The sequence below is a fragment of the Sciurus carolinensis genome, chromosome 14, assembly GCF_902686445.1.
Source record: "Sciurus carolinensis chromosome 14, mSciCar1.2, whole genome shotgun sequence".
NCBI classification, from domain to species: domain Eukaryota; kingdom Metazoa; phylum Chordata; class Mammalia; order Rodentia; family Sciuridae; genus Sciurus; species Sciurus carolinensis.
In genome coordinates this window covers 86562803-86582522 of record NC_062226.1, presented here as the reverse complement: position 1 = coordinate 86582522, position 19720 = coordinate 86562803, and the positions used below count along the sequence as shown (strand labels likewise).

At 39.6% G+C, this 19720-nt stretch overlaps 1 protein-coding gene across 1 annotated transcript in view; it reads left to right on the top strand.

Moving 5' to 3' along the window:
• The window catches only part of C14H9orf153 (chromosome 14 C9orf153 homolog), a 130705-nt gene that overhangs the window by 1741 nt on the left and 109244 nt on the right, over positions 1 to 19720 (top strand). Inside the window, exon 2 of the mRNA XM_047524037.1 lies at positions 405 to 483. The gene's annotated coding sequence lies outside the window, so the exon portion shown is untranslated. The remainder of the gene's footprint in view (positions 1 to 404; positions 484 to 19720) is intronic.

Sequence of the window (19720 nt, the reverse complement as noted above, 5' to 3'; positions counted from 1 at the left end):
CATCTTCATCCAAATGCAAATCTTTTGGATGGAATTTTACCATTTCTGATCCTCTCTACCCTCTCCTACCCCTACTGCCATTCACACAGCATCTTTTCTGCCCTCTTTCCTTCTTATGTGGGGTCTTACATTTCAGGCTGCCAGCAGCACCCACAGACACACTAAGACTGGTGAGCCCTGGCCAGTGCTTCTAGAATCCCATCTAGTAAACTTGCCAGTTCCCTAGAGAAAGAATGGAGGAGTAACCACTCACTGCATCAAAGGACGTAGAGTAGAAATGAGTGTCCACATAGAGGGTGGGCACAGTTGGAAGGAAATCTGTTCTTCCTCCTTTAGGTTCTTGTGCTGTAGAGTGTCCACTTCTCTGTGTTTCTATCTTTAGAAGTCTGGTTCTTTCATTTCAGGATTCCATCCTACACATCAAGTGCTGCTGCCACCACGAAGCAAACCAGGAGAAGCCAACCTGCAACTTACCTGCACCAGGTGCCAATTCTTTTCCTCTTCTGTAAAGACAGGCATCCTCTGATGAAGATCACTAGGCTCTTTCCTGAGGCAACCAAGCTGTCCCTATTGTGTCTGTGTTAGTCTGTTTTGTGTTGTGACAACAAAATACCTGAGGCTGGGTACTTTATAAAGAAAACAGGTTTATCTGGCTCTCAGTTCTAGAGGTTGGGAAGTTAAAGATCAAGCAGCTAAATTTGATGGCCTCATGCTGCATCATAACATGATGAGAAAGCAGAAGGGCATACAGAAAGAGAGAGCAGCAGGGGTGGTCTTGCTCTATCTAAAACAACCTGCTCTCATTTCTAGCCCACTATTGTAGGAAAGGCATTAACCCCTCTTAACAATTTCTTAAAGGCCCAACCTCCCGGCACTGCTACAAAGGCAATCAAATTTCAGCATGAATTTCAGAGGGGACAAACCATAGCAGGTGCTAATTAAATAGCTAACATTCATGAGACTACCTCTAAGGGTCAGAGAGTCTTGTAAACACTCTTTATGAATTAGCTCATTTACTCCTCACATCATACTTATCATCCACATTTTACAGTCTTGTACTTGCTACTGAGGTCGAAGGCTAACGAGAAGGCCTCTGATTTCAGAACATGTTCTCTTACCCATTACGCTCACCTAGGGTAAATAAAGCACATACAACTGAGCAAGATGGAAAACAAATGCTACTGAAGAGACACAGAGACTCTGAGTTAGGAATGTTTAGAGAGCAGGAAGATAACGGCCATGAGGGAACAGAGAAAGCTGTAGGAACAGCTCTGGAACTGGGCTTTTGTAGCCAAGAGATGACACAGAGGGTCTCCATGTGAGAAGAGAAGTACAGGCAGGCACAGAAGTGGGAGACTGAGGGGAAGTGGGGGGGATGTCAGAAAGGACCACTGTTGGGCCAGAGCCACCTGAAAAGGGGAGTAGAAGAGGACACAGGTGAAGTTGTCTGGGAGTAGGAAGAGTCCTGTGCTGGAAGCTAATGAGTTTTTATTTTGTGGGCCAGAGAAGTTCCTCCTGGTTTTGAGCAAGAGTGAATCTTGATTATAATTCTTTTGTAAGTCACATAACCCAAAGTGGCTTATGGAAAGTGAAAAGTTAGAACAAAAGCCAGGCCTATTAGTATACACTTGTAATCCTAGTTACTCAGGAGGCTGAGGCAGGAGGATTGCAAGTTAGAGGCCAGTCTGGGCAACTTAATAAGATGTTCTCTCAAAATAAAATGGAAAAGGACTAGATATGTAACTCAGTGGTAGAGCATTTATCTAGCATATGCAAGGGCCTAGATTCAATTCCTAGTACTGAAAAAAAAAAAAAAAAAAGAAGCGGGACATGGGGTTTTCCAGGCACTAGAACTCTTCTGCAATAGTTTATGATACATACCCATGAATACTTGTCTTTGTGCACTTGTCAAAAGTCACAAGAATTTCCATCAAGAGTGAGCCCTGGATCCTATTCACCCAGTTGACACAAAAAGCAAAGATAGAGACTCCTGCCCCTCCCAAAGGTGAAGCCAAAGCAAAGCCTTTTAAGATCAAGAAGGCAGTGCTGAAAGGTGTCCACAGTCACAAAAAGAAGATCTGGCATCGCCAAATTTCTGTGATCCAGGACATTGCCTCTAGAGGCAGCCCAGATACCCTCAGAAGAGCAACCCCAATAAAAACAAGCTTGGTCACTATGCCATCATCAAGTTCCCCTCACTACTGAGTCCACCATGAAGAAAGTAGAGGCTCATTGAGGAGATCAAGGCCAAAAGGACCAGTTCAAACAGGTTGTGGAGAAGCTCTGTGACCCTGGTGTCTCCAAGGTCAACACCCTGATCAGACCTGATGGAGAGGAGAAACAGAAATTCAACTGGCTCCTGATTATCATGCTCATCTAAATAATCCAGCCAGCTAATTCTAAATAAACATTTTTTTTTTTACCGTTAAGAAAAGGAAGAGTGAGCCCTAATATAAACTATGGACTTTATTTTAATAATTTACCAATATTGGTTCATCTGTTATGACAAATATATAACAAAATCATATATATAACAAATCAGTATATTATAACAAATCACTACAGAAACTATAATAGGGGAAACAGCATGTATGGTGAGAGGGAGGGGCATGTGGGAAATACTATACTTTCTGACCAATTTTTCTGTAAAACTAGGAAGTGCTCTAAAAATATTGTGTGTTAATTATTTTAAAAATAAGGCTTTCATTAAATCAGCAATAGAATATTGGGTAGAATAGTTGCTTATACCTAAGAAAATTCAGTCTTTCTAATATTTCATTAATTAATTAATTGTGGTATTGAGGCATCAAATCCAGGAACTTGTACATGCTAGGCAAATGTTCTACCATCAAGCTATAACTCCAGCCCCTAAATACTGCATTTTAAAAGCAGTTATTTCAGAGGAAGGCGGGGGTTGAGAATTTCATATTCTACCTCCAAGTTCATTTTTCCTATAAAGTGTTCAATATAGATCATTTTTAATGTGTACCAGTAGAAAGCCTTTATCTAACATCTCATCAGGATGGATGAGTTCTCCCCACCTGCTCAGCACCAGCAGGGTACCTGAGAAACCTCCCACTGCCAGTTTCCAAGGCCCTGTGACAAACTGTCACCTCCCCGACACATTGTGTAGGTAAGCAGAACCCCTTCACCAAACTGTTCTTGGCTACTGTCCTTACTCTTCCCCTTGCTAAGGTGCCAAATCCAATAGTTCCATGTTTCCAGTTCTGATTGTGTTATAATCAATAGTGCAAATTGTATTCCACAATCAATTTGCATTTAGTTTGCCTCACAGCCCTGGCAAAAGACCTATACCACTGCTTCTCAGCTTGTACTGGGGTTATATCCTGATAAACCCATAAATTGAAAATATCCTATGTCAACAATGCATTGACTACAGTTAACCTATCCAACACCACAGCTTAGCAACAGCATGCTGTAGAGTGTCTGTCAGCTGTTTGCCCTTGTGATAGAGCAATGGCTGACCGGGCACTTGTGGTTTACTGATGCTGCCCCGTATCATGACAGATCAGACAGCATGTTTTTAGTCTGGGAATGGATCCTAATTCAAAAGCAAAGTATGGTTTCTACTGAATGTGTGTCACTTTCCCACTATAATAAAGTCAAAGAATCCCAAATTGAACCAGCATAAACTGAGGACCATCTGTACTTACTGAGGGCCAGTTACTGTGCAAGACAAGAGAATCTATGGGAAGACAGATTCTAGACTAAGGAATCCAGGGAAATCAGCCAGAAAAGCCTGTTAGGTATTCTGGAAAGACCAGGCAAGAGCTAATGAAGGCCAATGAGAAGGGATAGAGGAAAGGATCTAAAGACAAGATGGTTCTATGAGGTGGCCCATGCCTGTAATCTCAGCTACTCTGGAAACTGAGGCAGGAGTTATCCAAGGCCAGCCTGGACAACTTAGCAAGACGCGTTTCAAAAAATTTTTTTAATTTTTTTTTTGAATCCATAGTAAGTATTTCCTTATTTTATTGAATAAAAATTAGAAATTCTTAATTAGTACATATCTATAAATTTATAAATGGCAATTTCAACGGAAAACAAATTCTATAAGTACCACAAACTAGAAGACAGAGGTGTTTCTTCAGAGTGAACCGTTTCGAATACACGAGAGATTCAGACTCCTCTCTCCAAGGCTTGGGAGCAAGAGACAAGGTCTCTCGGGCTCCTGCAGCGAGGGCAGGGCAGCGCCTTCCTGCAGCCCGTGCCAGCGCCACACTGAGGGCATTACAGAGGCAACTGTGGCCCCGAGAGCAGGTGCCAGCTCTGAGCCCAACTCCTCAAGGGCACTGGCAGGTTCTGTCTGAAGTGACTGTTCAGCAATGGATTTCGTTTCTGATGTCCTACGAGCTGGGTGGACACACCCTCGGGGCTTCTGAGCAGCAAGCGGTCGCTCTGGACAGCAGATCACAGCGACAGTTAAACAGCAGGAGCAAACCCCGGCCCAGGGCGGGAGTCGGGAGACGGCGGATGCCAGAGGCTCTGCGCGGGACTCTCCTGGTTGCCACTGCCCGCTGGCCCTGTCTCAAAATGTAAATCAATAAAATAAAGGACTGGGATGGTTGCTTGGTGGTAGAGCACCTTTGGGTTCAATCCCTAGCACAATGAATGAATGAATGAAGAATGAAGAATGAAGAATGAATGAATGAATGAATGAATGAATGAATGAATGAATGAATGAACGAACGAAGGAACAAATGAATAAATAGATGGGACGGTTGTTACCTTGTTATGATTGATCCTGGCTCCAACTGATTAGACCAAGAGGGAGAAGTAAAAAGGGCCTGCTTGTCCCTAGGGAAACACTTAGATCCCTGTGAACTCTTGCTCTCAAAGGACCTCACTTAAACCAGCATCCCAATGCATGGAATCCAACAATCTCTCCATTGGGCCACAGCACGCTGGGGATTTCAGAGGAAAAAGCAATGAAACAGTAGTAGTCACACTTCATCAATTGAAAATGCAAGATTATAATTATTTCACATAATTCCTGTTTTCTCAATAGCTCTTGCATATTTACATGTTGAGCATTTCCCCAAAGACTGAATTAATCAGATTGTCTTAAATAACATTCAGTTGACAGAATACAGTTCATCCTGGTTAATGTATTTTTCATACCATTTGCTCGTTTATATTTATTGTCAGTTTTTCATCAGTACTATTGAGTTATATTAAACTCGAGTTTCTTTTTAAAAAGAGATCAGTGGCTCAATAATTTTCGCTGAAGCCTGAAATAGTGATGGAAACAGTAATGCATATCCTACACGTCAGAATAATCTATAAAAATACATGGTGACCATGACTCAAGAATGGCATAGAATGTCAATCAGGACTTATAGGGTCAAGAAAATTTGAAGATATAATTACATAAAATGCAAAAAATACAGTAGCACCCTTTCCTGACCATATTTTTGCTGGATTACCATCTCTGGCCCACTCTGAAGTCCTTCCAGATGCTCCAGATGACAAATTCTTGGTCTTTCCCCAAAGACACCCTTGTGAACTTGCAGGGAACTTGAAGACAATCAAGTTCCTGGGTTCTCCAAATTGGTCATTGTCTACTGGGAGCTTTGTTCCAGTGAATCATTTTCAAAAACTTTAATGCTTTGGGTCAGGTACAATGATGTCTCTGCTACTTGGGAGGCTGAGGCAGGAGGATCACAAGTTCAAGGCCAGTCTCTGCAACTTAATGAGAACTTGTCTCAAAGTAAAAAATTAAAAGGACTGGGGAAGTGACTCAGTGGTAGAGCGCTTGCCTAACATGTGTGAGGCCCTGGATTCAATACTTAGTACCAACAAAACAACCACAAAAAAATCTTAATACCACTTTCCAGTCAATATCTTGTACTCTTAAGTGTGAAAACAGGATATAAAATGTATGTGTACCATTTAAAGGATTTAGAACAACAACAACATGTACTCACCACAGGCTAATAAAGCAAGATCTTAGAATCCCCGGGGTGGTTGGTCCCAGGATGAGTGCTGCCCCCACCCCCACCATTCTCAGTTCTGTGTACCCGATTCTCTTGTTTTTCACTGTAATTTTGCCTTTGATTTGTGAGTCCCTCACACAACAGTCCTTGCTTTTGAAATGGAATAGCAAGCCACCTCTGAAAGGGAAAAATGATTTCTTTTGCTCATTGATTTGAAATCATACTGTATTATAAAGGACACAGAAACAACTAAATGGAGACATGGATGGAACAGGAAGGCATGAGGTGGCTTGGCTCCAGCAACCCAGAAGATAATCAAATCTTGCTGTTTGAGGGTTGTTTTGTTTTGGTACTGAGGATCCCAGTGGTGCTTTACCACTGAGCAACACTCCTAGCCTTTCTTATTTTTTTATTTTGAGACAGAGCCTTGCTAAGTGACTGAGACTGGCCACAAAGTTTGCAATCCTCCTGCCTCAGCCTTCTGAGCTGCTGGGATTACAGGCTGCACCACAGTGCCCAGCTGTCTGAGTTTTTACAGAACTTGATCTCTCCTTTCATTCCTTACCTCTCACTCTCTTCTACTGAAATTTGGTAAGTGTCCCTCCAGATGACTTTCTATGAATTCACAACTAGGCATAAATACTGACTTGAAAAACATATTCTCTCTCTTATCATACAGTGCATATATGGCTTTATTTTTTATATATGTGGACTCATACTGTGCAGTGACATTAGTATATATCCAACCTATTTTGTCAGTAAGTTTCTCCACATGGTAGCCAGAGCACTCCCTCAGGAAAGGATGTCAGGACCTGTCTCAGAGCCCGCACTGCTCTCCTGTTCCCTCTGAGGACAACCAGAGTCCCAGCCCCTCCTTCCTCCTCTGCTGCCTTCCCACCTCTCATCCCCCTTCCCTCTCTTGCAACCTGCTCTTCCTCCAGGCCCCCAAGCACATGGCCTTTGTCCTGGCTGGTTCCTCTACCCAGGTCCTTCCTCTAGTTTTCCTCAGGCCTCACTCTCACCTCCTATAGACTTCTCAACAGGTCACCTTCCCAATGAGGTTGACCTCCACCACCCTGCTTAAATGGAACCCTCCCTCCCAGCACACTATCGCGCTCCCTCTGGCCGCAGAGAGAGACACGACAAATGTCTGAAGCTTTGGAAGTTTATTATGCACAGTCCCTCTCCTACACTTCTCTTACTCCCAGCTTCCACGCACTCCCAGCTTCTCTTCTCTCAGCTTCTTCTTACTCCCAGCTTCCGCGCACTCCCAGCTTCCAGCTCAGCTTCAGCCTTCGCCGCCCCTACTCTCCCACCCACCAGGCTTATATACACTTCAACCAATCAGGGGAGAGTACACGAGGTAAACGCGGACAGCTGCAAGCATAGGATAGGTACACGAGGGGGGCATGCTCTAATCACATCGTTAACTAGCCAATCATTGGAATTCGCTGGTTGTTTACTGTATAGCTGGCCGCTTTTGGCTCAGCGTCAGGCGCCATCTTGACCATGCCCAAGGCTGGGGGTCCTGGAAACCCCGACAGCACACCAAACACCTTGACTCTGATAGATTTTATTTCCTTAGCACTTATGACTTCCAAACTGATTAACTCATTTACTATATGTAGACTTTCCATAAATGCTCCCTGATTTCTACCATATAAACTGCCACATAAACAGAAATCTGTATTCTGCTTATCAGCATATCCCAAGGAACTAACAGTGCCTGGATTCACAACAGGTATTCAATAAATCTTTGTAGAAGTTTTAGAAATCTTGAGGCTAGGTTCTGCACCTGACACATTACAGACATTAAATTTTCCTGAATCAATTCCATCATACTCTATTTAAAGTACAGACAAAAATTCAGGGAGGGAAGGAAAGAAGGAGAAAGTGCAGTGATCAAAGAAAAAGTAGTAAGTAACTGAGGCAAACTTCTGGTGAGTGCCACCTGGTAGCAAAGCTGTAGAGTCTGGACAAAAAAGAAGGGATTTAATGGTGTGGATGAAATCAAGCAATACTGTCAAGGCCACACCTTTAAATGGCCATTATAAAGGATTTGCCTTTATAATTTTTTTTGTCATATGTAAGCTTTTAGATGGCAGGGATGGAAAAGTACATCCTAGGAGAGTTGCTCAATAGGTATTAGGGACAACAAGTATTCAAATGCCTATTTAGACAAAAACTTTCTGAGGAAACTTGTTTCCCAAACCTCACTACTGAAGAAGATGGTAACAAATAATAAAAACAATTCTTACAATAAAGTTAGGAGGTATAATTTCTTTTTCCTTATTTAATACTGAGTAAGGAAACAAATCATATCTCCACAAAAAGAGTACTTCACACTGAGGCTGTGTAGGATGAAGCCACCGTGGAGCCCAGTATTAGCCATGTCTTGTGTTGTCTGTGTTCCGAGACTTTGATGACTGGGGCCTTCCTGACCCTGGAAGAATTGTCCTTTCTGGGGGTTAACTAATTCCATGGGATTGTGTGTCTTACAAATGCAAACCAACCAACCAGAGCCTATGCCCCCAATCACCTCCTTTATTGAAGTTTCACACTCTGAACCCCTATTTACTTTCTGTAATCACTGCAGGACCAGTTACCATACAACTTGGAACAGCCTCTGTATTTAGGGCTTGCTGTATTTATTTATGCAGACTGACTGATCCCAAACCTTACGCTGCCTGCCTTGTTCTTTCCCATGGAAACCATACCAGCAGCTCTCACCCACATTTTCCCCACTCCTACCCTGTTCTCAGATCAACCCTGGGACTTCCCCTGGTGCCTCCCACCACACACAGCATGTCCTATTATCCCTTTCCTTTATATTTTCTTTTTTTTTATATGAACAGATTTAATGTAGCATGGAATGCAAAAGATTAGAACCATTAATAAATATCTAATTCTTCAACTTTAAAAAGTAATTGAAATAAATAAAATCATAACAAGACAGTGATCAGAATAATAATACAATTATAATCACATTAAATAGAAAAGCTTCCAGTATTTTAACAACATGGCAAATACAGTACCATACATTTTAAAATATCCACTCAATTTTATAATCGTTCCATGTTTCATAAAAACAGTCAAAAGAAAGGTTTCAGATACCCATGAGAAAAGAAATTGGGGTATGCCCAGAGTTGCTTATTCACTATTAAAAGATACCTTACCCTGGGTTCAATACCCAGTACCACAAACAATTACACAAAAGGGTACCTTGTTTCACAATAAGACAGGTGGCACTTGATCTCCATAGAACTACATAATATTTCAGTGAAACACTTAAACTATTGTATTTTAAATCTTGTCACATTTTACAAGCTGATTTTTCTTCCTCTTTACAATGCTGACAAAGTTGTTTGCCAGCATGAGGATCAACAAATGTTAGATGTGCTATTTAGTTATCACTAATTTACCCAACTTCCTATAATATGTGAGAAATGATACACCTCTAGGTTATTTAGATGTTTCTTTGAAACAAAATATTTGATTTTGTGAATGCATACTTTTTAAAAATGAGCAGCAAAAATAACAAACATACAACTCCTTACTTCCCATTACTCTTGACTATCAAGAAATGAAGCCAAACTTTAGAAAAATACAATGCAAGAAAAAATTCAAGTTAACAATATATTCCTTTGGTTCAAAATCATCCCCTTCGATAATATTCATTTTTAATCTAAACTCACAGATTGTCCCACCATCTCAAAGTAATCTTCTAAATGTCATTAAACTTGTAGCATTACAATGTTTCTTTCCAGTTCAGTATTTATGGAGGTCACTGGGTTACAGTAATAAAAATGTGTTTAATTCTAGGAAGAGTGAAGCATTGTAGCATTAGATCCTTTGACAATTCTCTTAAAAAATATTTTTACTGTAGAAACCTCTGACACGTGTAGTTTTCAGAAACCAACATTTTCTGGTAAACGTTCAAAGAGTGATCTTATAACAGTTCAGTGTCTTGCTTGCCAAAGTAAGTGCTGACAACAACAATTTGCCAAGCTACTTTCCTCTGCATTCATCACTGGCAATGTCTTCACTATATTTTTATTTCTTGGTCTGTTGGCCTTACTGAATTTCAAAATTTCTGTTAATACACACTATTTTTAATTAATTAATTAATTAATTTCTGTACTGGGGGCTGAACTCAGGGGTGCTCTACCTCTAAGTTACATTCCTAGCTCCCACCTTCTATTTTACATTTTGGGACAGGATCTTGCTAAGTTGCCCAGGCCTGGTCTTGAACTAGGGATCCTCCTGCCTCTGTTGGCTGCGATTTTTTTTTTTTTTTTTTTTTTTTTTTTTTTTTTTTTTTTTTTGTGGTGCTGGGGATTGAACCCAGGGCCTTGTGCTTACAAGGCAAGCACACTACCGACTGGGCTAAATCCCCAGCCCTCCTCTTGCCTCTGAATTGCTGGGAGTACAGGCATGTACCACCACACCCAGCTATTATACACCATCTTTTAAAACAAGGTCCTCATAGGTAAGATGCCCAGGGCACACTGGATCCTGCCCCCTTGGAATTATGTTCCCTTTGCCTCTGTTCCCACAGCAGTATGGCTGCTATTGTCATGGGCATCTCAGTAGCTCCTCTCCTCCATCCCACAAGCAAAGCCATTTCTGCCACCCTGAAATAGATGGGGATCCCCCAGCTGAAGAAGAAGGCTGCCCCTCAAGCAGACCAACTCCAAGCAGAACGTGGGACAAGGAGTCTCAGTGGTCCTGTGGCATCTCTTTCTCGTCCCCAGATAGGAAGACCTGGGGACTGCTGCATTATAGAATTAAAGTAGAAATCATAACATATTCTTGTAGAAAAGATATAAGGCAATACCCATGATGACCAGAGGTGTTGCTAGGTGAGTGGGTGGACTTTCCATGAGGAATCATTGGTGAGAAAAGCAAGATGTGGAAAGCGAGCGTAATGGGCTTCTAGTTCCATTAACAATTACTATGTGTGTGTGAATATATGCCAGCATATGACTATATAAATACAGAAAAAAATGAGCTTAATGCTATGGGTTATCTGATGAAGTGGCTAATAAAGTACAGCAGAGGAGAGGGGAAAGGGCAAAAAGAAAAACTAAATTTCACTGGACTGGGGATGTAGCTCAGTGATAGAGCACTTGTCTAACATCCATGAGACCCTGGGTTTAACCCTCGGCACTGCAAGAAAATTTAAACTGCACTGAAAAATGTACAATTACAATTCAGTGACTTTTTGCTAATTTTACAGAGTTGTTCAAGCACCATCACAATCTAATTTTAGAACTTGTCCATCACCCTCATTTGAAAGCTATTTGTATTCCTTCCCCATTGCCCCTTTCAGCCTCAGGAAAGCACCAATAATTTGCTTTCGGATTTGACACCCAGTCTATGTAGCCAGGCCCTTTTGGGACCTGCACCTTATTTGCTGCAATAAGCACCTTATTTGGATTCCTCTAATCTAATTCCTCATTGAAACATTACAGGCAGTCTCTCATGAAATGCAATTTCCACAGACAGCTGCCTCCATCCATTTCTTATTCTCTTTCCACTAGTTTTAAAGTGTGCTTTTTCTTTTTTCAATTGCAAAAGTAACAAATTTTCACTGTAAAATACATAAAATCACAAAGAATAGTAAGGAAGAAAACACCAATTACCCATAATCAATCCTACCCATAGATGGAACTACCAATAACATATCTAAATGAATTGTTATTTTATTTTAGTGGGATAGGATCATATTATAGACACCTTTTTTTATATTTGTCTTTGTTAAATATAAATACCATTTAAATTTCTTTCTGTCATTGAACATTTCTTTTTTTTTTAATGTTTTTTAGTTGTAGTTGGACACAATATCTTTATTTATTTATTTTCATGTGGTGCTGAGGTTCCAATCCAATGCCTTACGAATGTGAGGCAAGTGCTCTACCACTGAGCTGCGGCCCCAGCCCTCATTGAACATTTCTGTATAATTTCATGATTTTCCTAAATGTATTTCACGACAAGCTCATCATTGCACATTGATTCCTTTCCCCCCTTATTAGAAGTAACAATCTTTGAAAATCTTTGGACATTCTGTTTCAGTACACATCTCTGTCATTATTACACTATTATATCAGTCTCTCATGCACCGGAAATCACTTCTTTATATTATAATAACTCATAAAAGAAATTTTTAAAAATATGAGGACAGTAAAAGTTCTACTTTAACCCAAATCCTTAGGAACTACTGCTGGCAGATTTCAAAATGAATATATAAGCTTTTTCCATAAACAAAACATGATCATCCAAGTACGCAAGGTTTTTCCAGCTATTTTCCTGACCTTTATTTCTATTTTAATGCTATTGTGATCTGAGAGCAGACATTCCATTATTTCTATTCTTTAAAATTTGTCCAGGTGTTTTGTAATGACCCAGAATGTGAATGTCCCATTTGAACCTGAAAAGAACATGTATTCCACTGTTGTTGGATAAAGTACTCCATAATTGTCACTTATATCCAGTTGATTGATGGTGCTGTTGAGTGCCTGTCTGTCCTGATTTTCTGCCTGCTGAATCTGTCCATTTTTGATAAAGGGATGTTAAAGTTTCCTACTATAGTAGTGGAGTCATCTATTTCTCCTTAAGATTCAATGGAGTTTTTGCCTCATATATTTTGATTCTTTCTTAGGCAAAAACATATTAAGGATTGTTACATCTTCTTGGAAAACTGACCCCTTTATTGGTATGTGAACCCTCTCTTTAACCCTGTTAACATTGCTAACTCTGAAGTCTGCCCTCTGTGAAATTAATATATTACTGCTTTCTTTCAATCAGTGTTAGCATGGTATATCTTTCTCTAGCCCTTTATTCTTGATCTAAATGTCTTTAAAGCATGTTTTTTATAGACACTATGCTATTGAGTCTTTTTTTTTAATCATTCTGACAATTTCTGTATTCAGTAAAAGTAATTATTGATGTAGTTGGATTAATATCTACCATTTTTTGCTGTTTTCTATTTGTTGCTCTTGTTCTTTATTCTTTTTTGGTACTGGAGACTGAAGTCAGAGGCACTTGACCACTGAGTCACAACCCCAGCCCTATTTTGTATTGTATTTTATTTAGTGCCTCGCCATTGCTGAGGCTGGCTATGAACTCAAGATCCTCCCGAGCCACTGGGATTGCAGGCATGCACCACCATGCCTGGCTTTATTACTATTTTTATATTTCACATCTTCTGTCTTTTGTGGAACACTCTTTATTCCATTTTTTCTCCTTACTATATCAATAATACTTTTTGTCTTACTATTTTTAATGATTGCCCTAAAATTTGCAACACATTTACAAGTAATCCAAGTCAGCTTGATGTGGTGGCACTCACCTGTAATTCTAGCAACTCCAGAGGCTGAGGCAGGAGAATTCCAAGTTCAAGTCCAGTCTCAATAATTTAGTAAAATGCTCTCTCAAAATTAAAAAAAAAAAAAAGATAAAAGGACTTGGGATGTAGATCAGTGGTAGAGTACCCCTGGGTTCAAATTCCCAGTAACAAACACACACACACACACACACACACACACAAATCCAAGTCCACTTTCAAATAATACTGTACTGCTTCCTGGATGGTAAAGGACCCTATGACAATAAAATATGACTAATTCCTCCCTCTCACCCCTGTATCATTGCTGTCATTAATTTCACTTACACATAAGCTATAATCATTGAATACATTTTGCTATTATTATTTCAAACAGTTATCTGTTAGATTAAGAATAAGAAGGAAACATTTTATTTTGCTTGCATTTATTTTTTCTCAAAAGTTCTTCCTTTCTTTATGTAATTGGGTTTCTTACACATAATTTCTCTCTCTGAAGAACTTCTTTAATGTTTTCTTTGGATTGAACTCAGGGCCTCAAGCATGCTAGTTGAACACCCTACCACTGAGCTACAACCCCAGCCTCTTTAGCAAGGCAGGTCGACTGACAACAAATTCCATTAATGGGGTCACAGTGGTACAGGTCTGTAACCCCAGTGACTCAGGATGCTGAGGCAGAAGGATGGCAAGTTGGAGTTCAGCCTGGTCAATTTAGAGAGATTCCGTCTCAATAAAAGGGCAGGGGGACAGAGCTGGGGGATGTAGCTCAGTAGTAGATCAGCTCTGGCTTCAATCCCTAGTACTGCAAAAATAAACAAATAAATAAGCAAAAGTAATAAGAAAAAATTACCTCAGTGTTTGAGAAAATCTTTATTCTTTACTTTTGAAGGATGATTTAATAAGACAGAAAATTCTAAGTTGCTCTATTTTTCCCCCAAGACTAAATATTTCACTCTTACTTCTTGTTTGCATGCTTAATAAGGAGAAATTAGGCATCATTCTCATCTTTTGTCCTTGTAGATAAGGTGTCTGGTTTCTTTTAAGATTTTTCCTTTATCTTTGCTTTTCAGCCATTTGAATATAATATTCCTATTAAAACTCTTATTTTTTGCGTTTTGTTTTTTGTATTCATTCATCCTACTCTGAACTTCTTGGATCTATGGTTTGCTGTGCAGTATTAATTCGGGAAATTCTCAATCATTATTGCTTCAAATGTTGCTTCGGTTCCTGTTTTTCTTCTTCTTCTGATATTCTCACTATGCACATGCTGTACCTTTCTAACTGACCCACAATTCTTGGACATTCTGTTCTAATTCTTTTCAGGGATTTTCACTTGACTTTTCAGGTTTAGAAGTTTCTATTGTTATCCTATTGTTATTTAGAGAGTTTTTCTTCCATGTAGTAGCCATGCCCAATCTACTAATGAGCCTATCAAAGGCATTCTTCATTTCCATTATGGTGTTTTTGAGTTTCGTTTTTCTTAGATTTTCCAACTCTACTTACATTCCTCATCTATTCTTTTTTATTCATTTATCCTTGTGTATTATCTGCTTTATCCAGTAGCACTCTTAGTGTATTAATATAGTTGTTTTAAATTCACAGTGGTAATTCCAACATCCCTGCCATATCTGAGTCTGGTTCTGGTGTTCCTGTCTCTTCAAACTGAGTTTTTTGCCTCTTCACATGCCTCTTAATTTTTTTACTCAAAGCTGAACGTGATTCCTGTATTGGTTCCTGTGAAGGTTTCTGCCCTTGTTCTTAGGGAGGTTTCTGCTTTAACACACTGATTCTCTGTATTTACCTGCCTGTCCTTTGAATTTCTAGATGCAATAGTGCGACCTCACTTCTCTGCCAGGTACAAAAAGAGTTTTCAGTTTATTTGGCTTTTTACTTGTTAGGACAGAGTGATGACTTCAAAGCTTCTTATGTGCCAGACTGAAAACCAAACTGGAAGTCCTCATTTGCTCATATTTTAATTGGATTTTTTATTGTTGATTTGTAAGTGTTCTTTTATGAACTCTGGAATAGAAATACGGTATCTGAAGTATGGTTTGCAAATATTTTCTCTTTCTTTTACTAAAGCACAGAAATTTTTAATTATAATGTAGTCCATTAACCTTTTTCATTCTTTTTTTGTGATTTGGTGTTGTATCCAAGAAACCATTGTTTACTTAATTCAAGATCACAAAGATTTACTCCCATGTTTTATTCTAGGAGTTCTATATTTTTACCTACTATGTGTAGATCTATAATCCATTTTAAATTAATTTTTGCATAAGGACTAAGTAAGGGTCCAATTTTATTCTTCTTCATGTAAATATCCAATTGTTCCAGAGAATCAATTAACCATTACTGGAATCTCTTTAAATAATTTTTAATTTTTCAAGTTTCTACCTCCTATGGATAATATTTTGCCTTTATATGAAACAAATATATTGTGCTTCTTTCAATTTGATCTTGGGTTTTAGAATTGCATAAAACAGAAGACCTTATGGTTGATTAAAGTAGGGATCAGAGTAAGTAGCTCAAAGCAAGAATTTACTGAAACGCAGTATCATTTTAGGAAAAAATGAGTTGACCCAGCTGATACAATTAGAAGTGACATTTATGGCATTGTGGTAGCATTGAAATATGATTTCTTAAACTTAATTTAATTTTAAAAATGTCATGTGTTATTGTTGTTGTTTGGTGTTTTCATTGCGATTGTTGTTTTGTTTTTCTGGGATTTTTTTTTTTTTTTAATGGTCTCACTATGTTGCCTAGGAAGCCTCAAACTCTTGTGTTCTATCTATTCTCCTGCTTCAGTTTCCCAAGTAGCTGGAATTACAGGCACACATCACTGTGCCCCCACTTGAGATTTGATTCTTAAATGATGGAAAAGTGTTAGAAGCAGATTGTGAATAGTCTTCCTAAGTCTAGCTAGTAAGTAATAAGTAACCAAGTATGAAGAATGGACTAATGAGTAGATGGATAAAGAGGTGGTTTGGGACAGATAATAAGAAGAATAACACCAGACAAGATAACTGGGAGGAGATCATTGCAACAGTCCAAAACTTAAGACAATTGGACTCATTATTAGGATCATTGAAAAGCATTTAGGAATATTAGGGAATTTTTTCTTTTAAAAAATCAGCTTCAAAAAGAGGGGGTAGTTAATAGTTGAGATGGAGAAAAATAAGGATAATAAAAACTACTTTCAAATTGATAGTTGAACTGGGCCTGGCGGTGCATGCCTGTAATCCCAATGACTGGGGAGGCTAAGGCAGGAGGACCGCAAGTCAAGACCAGCCTCAGCAACTTTTAATGAGGCCCTGTCTCCAAATTAAAAAAGTGAAATAAAATAAAATAAGGAAAAGAATTGGAGATATAGGTCAGAGGCAAATTGCACCTGGGTTAAATCTCCAGTAATCCCCCACCAAAAACAATTGATAATCAAGAAGTCACTATTCTCTTCAAGAATTCAATTTTGGGGCTGGGGAGATAGCTCAATTGGTAGAGTGCTCGCCTTGCAAGCACAAGGCCCTGGGTTCAATCCCCAGCACCGCGCAAAAAAAAAAAAGAAATCAATTTTAGTTAGATAGGTGGAAGTTAAATGTCATTATGCTAAAGATTAGCTCATGAGAATATAAATACAGCAAGTACAGAATTAAAGGAGAGCTAAAGGGCCAGAGTTAGTGGTAGAAACAAAGTCAAAAGAAGTTGGATTTTGCCTCCAAGTGGAAGAAATTTTACGTATCCGTAAAGGGAAGGAAACATTACATTGGAGAAAGTGAAATAGAGGGTAAGAAAGAGTGATAGAGAAGCAAGAAGGAAGAAAAAGAGGTATTGTTGGAAGGCAAGGAAAGACAATTGAGGGGAAATATTCCACAAGGGTTATGAGAAGAACAAAATACCTCCCTCAGTGGGAAAGAGAGAGAGAAATGAGTATTAGATGAGCAGAGAGGACTTTTCCTCTGGACAGGGTCGAAGGGTGACAAGGCAGGTAGGAACGCGATGGTACCATCCCAGGGAGTGTCTGTGAGATGCCCTGGCTCTTCTCATTACAGTTAGAATTGAATGGTGGGAATTTCTTGGAATAATAAATGATGGAGGAAGTGCTGAGGAGCCCCAGGAAGAGCTCCATGCGAGCTATGGAGCAGGCCTGTTGATTGTATGTCATGACTTCCATGAGTCTGGAATACACTCACCGGGAGAGTTTGGATTAGTTATTAAGCCAGATTTAGCATGGGTTTGGCTGAAGCAAAGAACCTGAGGTTAAAAGTATGTTACATGGCTAAAATTACAATGTACTGAAAAACTTTGGCTAATGACCTGGTTCTGCGTTCAGAATCCCGTCTCTTCAGTGAGAAGAGCATGCATCCAACTGTAGTTGAGCAAAGAGGATCCGCAAGATTCTAAGCTTCTTTGTGCTCCATTCCTGTCCTCAAACCCACTGTAATGAAATGCACATACTCTTCTCAGATGTTTCTTTGGATTTATTTACACAGAGCTGAAGATTGACCCTCAAAGTTGGGAATCATTTACCTGAGGCGTCACAGTTTAAAGTACAGTGTGTGTGTGTGTGTGTGTGTGTGTGTGTGTGTGTGTGTGTTTGTGTGTGTGTGTGTTAGGAGGTTAAACTTGCCCTTCTGAGGGGAACAGAAGGAAGACAATTTGTCATTTCTTGGCAGTGGGAGAAGGCAGCCTTCCCATGGTCAACAACACCACTGGAAGATGACAGTACTGGACAACTCAAAGATACTCAGAGGTTTTAGATGAAATTTTAAAGACAATACTTTTCCTTTGCAGAAACCATACAAGGAAAGTACAATCAAGTCTTACTTTAATTGACAGGTCTGTGGAGCCACTGTTTGAAAGTAAGAAAAAGGGTGGGCATGTTTCACTGTCTTTTTTTGTTGTCATATATTGATATAAGGGTCTCAGTAGTGACAATAACGTATTTGGAGATATAGATAGATGTATGGTCCCCAAATTACGACGGTTCAACTTGTGGTTTTTCAACTTTACAGTGGTGCAAAGCAGTACATGTTGAGTAGAAACTGCACTTCGAATTTTGAATATTGATCATTTCCCAGCCTAGCGATGTTCCAGTCTCTCTTAAGATACAGGGCAATGGCAGCAAGCCACAACTCCCAGTCAGTCACACAATCACAAGGGGAAGCAACTGACACCACAGTGTTCTGTGTGGCTAAGCTATGGTGGTTGGTAGGTTAGCTGGAGAGAGAGAGAGAGAGAGAGAGAGAGAGAGAGAGAGATCTATCTATCATAGATAGATAGAGATGATAGATCGATATAGATAGATAGATAGATAGATAGATAGATAGATAGATAGATAGGTAGATAGATAGATAGATTTTTTTTTTTAAACTTTGCTTGGGAAGGAGGAAGGGGGAAGAATGCAACTGTTTTTGCTTTATTCCAAACAACAAATGAGTGGTTCATCTCAGGCACTCATCCCAGGGCTCATAGCTACCAGTCAGGATGCAGAGCCACCCAGGAATGTTCTCCCTCCATATATTCCCTTATCTGTCAACAGAGTGTTTGCTGGAATAAATTAAACTGAGAATGTGAACTATTATGGAAGTTATCTGTATTCATTTCTGTATAACAATGCACCCCAAACCTCGTGGCTTGAAACAACAATAACTCATTTCATAATTTTAGAGTTGGCCAGCTCTTCTGGGTGGTGGCTCTTCCAATTCAGGATCAGCCAGTGTCGTTCATGAAGCTGCAGTCATTTGGAGGCTCCCCTGGCACTGGGTGAAGCAATATGGCTTCATTACAAATCTCTAGTGGTTGGTGCTGGCTGTTGGCTCCACCTGGTCTCCCCACAAGGGCAGCCAGACCACTTTACATGGCTGCTCAGGTTTCCATGAATGTTAAGCGAAGCTGCAAAGCTTAAGGCCTGTATTCTGGTACTCACACAGTGTCATTCATGCAGGGTCACTTGCTATTGGTCAAAGCCACGCATAAGGCCAGAGTCAAATATGGTGGCGGATTTAACTGCCATTTTATTAATAAGACATGTAAGTAGAGATTCTTTGGCCATTTTAATTTCTTCACAAAGATATTAAATAAAACGCTATCTACAAACTGCTTCATATTTGGCACAAAGCAAATTATTTCAAAATGTTCCTTGTTCTTATTCTCTCCTGAATGAAAAACACTTCTTCCTCGGTACAAAGGTAGGTGATTTTTTATTTAAATGAACTAAAATGTTGATCAAAATATCTAAGACCTAACCAAACCAAACCAAACGAACGAAAAATAGTCCATGTAGAATTCTTTGAACTAACCTGAAAATATGCATTATTTAAGAATTTGAGCCAGACACGGTGGCACATGCCTATAATCCTCAGCAATACAGGAGGCTGAGGCAGGAGGATTGCAAATTCAAGGCTAGACTCAGCAATTTATTGAG